The sequence below is a fragment of the Poecilia formosa genome, unplaced genomic scaffold, assembly GCF_000485575.1.
Source record: "Poecilia formosa unplaced genomic scaffold, Poecilia_formosa-5.1.2 Scaffold355, whole genome shotgun sequence".
NCBI lineage: Eukaryota > Metazoa > Chordata > Actinopteri > Cyprinodontiformes > Poeciliidae > Poecilia > Poecilia formosa.
In genome coordinates, this window is record NW_006800294.1 from 171,571 (window position 1) to 175,162 (window position 3,592).

The following is a 3,592-nucleotide window of genomic DNA, read 5'->3' on the forward strand; positions in this document are numbered from 1 at the left end:
CAGCAGTAAAGATGGCCGCCACCCAGCAGCGCTCTGTTTGCAGCAGTAAAGATGGCCGCCGTCCAGCAGCGCTCTGTTTGCAGCAGTAAAGATGGCCGCCACCCAGCAGCGCTCTGTTTGCAGCAGTAAAGATGGCCGCCGTCCAGCAGCGCTCTGTTTACAGCAGTAAAGATGGCCGCCGTCCAGCAGCGCTCTGTTTGCAGCAGTAAAGATGGCTGCCGCAGGTCTGGGCCGTTCAGGCTGAGGTAGAAAAGTCAGATTTAGGTGGTGTTGTCTTATAAAGGCTACTTTAATAGTTTAAACCCTACATAATCCTAAACATGCATTAACATCCTCAGTGGAAACTGTCTTGGCCTTCACAGCCTTCCTCATCTCCGCTCTTTAGCCAATCAGCTCCAAGGAAACTGAATGATATTCCTGGATTGGCTGCTTAGCAAATCCCATCCAATAACTAGAGTTATAATAATATTTCAAATTCCCAAACTGCTTTTTAATCAGCGACGAAATAAAAAGTACTGTTAATTTTATTTAATTTTCCATAAGATGATTATTGTTGAGGGACAAAGTTTGTTTGATCTTCCACTGCTCAGTCCAAAGGTATGTTGATCTAAATGGTCGTCTTCAGTGGCAAAGTGTGTGTGTGTAGGTGTGTGTATGTGTGTAGGTGTGTGTGTGTGTAGGTGTGTGTCCTGGGCTCAGGAACACCTGGATAACGGAGCAGAGCCGCCGCCCAGCTCCAGGTTCTGAATCGACCCGTTCGCTCACATCTGTCTGGTAAACAATCAAGCAATCAAATCTCCTCATTTGCTTCTCATTCTAAACAAATCCTTCCCTCCTGTTCGCCAAACAAAACCTTCCATCCATTAATAAAACATGATGATGCTGCTTTCTCAGCGCTGCTTCTGGAGAGAAAAACTGGCCTGTTTTTAACATGCAACCTGCACAGCTGGAGGTGAGTCTTGTTTGTTCGCTTGTTCCACGTGTTTCTGGTCCTTGGAGATAATTAGCCTTTAATGGTGCTGAAACAGCCAGAGAACAAAGGAGGAAATGAAAGGAAACAGGACGAGCTGAGGCCATAAAAGGCAGGTTGAGCCTGAGTTTTACTGGTCAGATCCAGTCAACCCGTCTGAAACAAGCCGTTCTTTATCGCTGCCTGCTTCCTCTTGCCCATCACTCCATCTCCCAGCCTGAGGCCTCGTGTTCCCACATCCCGCTCATGGCAAGGTCTGCCTCCGCCATCGCTCCTCTCTCTCCGTCTAGTTATTTCTATCTTTTCTCCCCTTACGTCTCTCCATCACCTCGGGCTGAGGTGGGGGCTCAGCTGCCCGAACAATACAAATCGATCACTTAGAGAAGAGGAGGAGGAGATAAGGGGGAAACAATGAAGCTGGGCCAAAAATAGCCGCTCTGACACAGAAAATTAGAACAATAAAGGGAGGAGAAATGAAAAGCATCATCTCCAAGTCCTGCTTGGACGTCAGGGAAGGAGAGGATGGTGCCGGAGCTTTTCACACGTGAATATTTAATGAGCGGCTCATGAATAATTCAGAGCAGCAAGCAGCTGCGTTTGAGCCTAAGTGGACATGTGAGGAGCCGGATCCAGACAGAGCCGACTGCTGCCGCTCATCCAGCGGACGGCCAGCTGAATGAAGGCGGCGCCGGGCGGCCCCAGCCTCCTGCTCGCCCAGATCCTCCCTGACAGCTAACTCTGACCATCACTCCGTCCTCACATCTCACTCCCACATTTTCTCCTGGATGCTCGATGCCTCGGCGTGTTATTGGCCGCGCTCGGCTCCGGTCAGGACATTGCGTTCCAGTTAACATGGATCCCTGCTCCACCTGTGGGGCTGCAGCCTCCTCCAGAAATGCTCGCTGACCTGTTTTGCACAAATTCTGACACCATATCGACTCGGATCGCAGCTGGACTGATGAAGCAGCTTTCCTTTTATCTGAACCCAGGAGCCTGTGAATCAGGACAGACTTCCTGATTCAGCTTCAGCTGACGCATAAAAAGGTTTCAGTCGGGTTTGCCTTTGGGTAGTTTGGTTCTCTGTAAGTGAAGAGCTGATTTTCTGCAACTTTAGTGTAAACAAGTAAACAACTTACCATCACTGTCATCGCTGAAAAACACGTTAACAGGAAACATAATCCTCCCTTCCAAAAGGTGGCGACAAACTCAAAGACCACAAGTCAAACAATCAGCAGAGAGAAAAACTAATCTGAGGAGACAGCAGCTACGATGATGAGGTCGCTGTATTCTTCATCACTGTGCTCCGTTTTTAAGCAGGAAGTTAAACTGATACAAAGAAGAGTCAAACTTTAACTCAACTTAAAGATTAAATCTGGTTTATACAGAAATACAACCAAGACCCATCCAACCCGTTAGCATTATTAGCAGCTAACATTTATTCCTTCTTTATGTCACCATTGGTTTTCACAGAGAAGCTGCAAAACTGTCAGATAATTAGTTAAAATAATTCAGGTTTCTCCTTCCTTCCTGTAGTATGCTAGCTGGTCAGGCAGCGTGTTGAAGCTAACGCTCCAGACCAAGCTAACAGAAACTAGCTTAACTTCCCTTAAGACAGAAATATTTAGGATGAAGTGACAAATAACTTAATCGCAGTGAGAAGCAGTGGTTAAACTTCTGAAAATATATGGTGCTTCTGCATTTAAGGACTCCAAAACCCACAATAATTATCTGCAGATATTAATTAACAAGCTAATATTAGCAGTAGCATGCTAATGTGTTAGCAGGCCAGAATTAGAAAAACATACAACCTTTTACTACAGAATATGAACCACAGTCTAATCAGTGACCAGAGATGATTTTAATCATGTCAGTAATCACTTTATTGTTCAAAGAACCAAAAACGCTGCAATATAAATACTTTACATGAGTAAAGTAGGAGCTAATCTAAAATTATTCATACCCATGGCAGATCGAGGTTAAAGTAAAATATTAATCAAAGTTATTGATCACACTGTCAGTGTACACCATAAGTAGATTATGAAGAACTGCCTCAACTGCAGCAAGTCTTACTAATTATTTAATGCATTCAGGCTCCATTTGTGATGTTTGCTCAACGCAGCATAAAAAGTTTTACACTGCAAAGAGGCAGCAAAGTCATTAAGAAACTACAAATAAGTTGTTTCACTGCTAAAACACCAGAAGCCCCCAAGAAACAACTTCTAAATAAAAAAGTTAAAATAGAAGTTAATTTTTCCACTAGTTGGGTTGACTCATCGTCTCGGCCCAAAGCAAGAACACATTACTGCTTTTTTAATAACTTACAGTCACAATCAGACTTTTCTGATTGGAAACCATATTACAGACAATCTGAGGAGGGAGTAAAGATTAGGGTGATGGCAAAGAGGCCCTGCTAGGTTAACGACTTGGAGTTCAACAAAAATAATCAAAAGAAACAAAAAAGCTGCTCAGCAATTAGGAGAACCACATGTCGACGGCTGATGAACCAATAAATAATTGATGTCCAATCGCATGACAGATGAGCGTTTGGCCTCTTTCAGTTCAGAGAGAAATAAAACTGAAGAACCTTCTGTTGTTGAAGTGCAATTTCTCAAGCACAGCAGT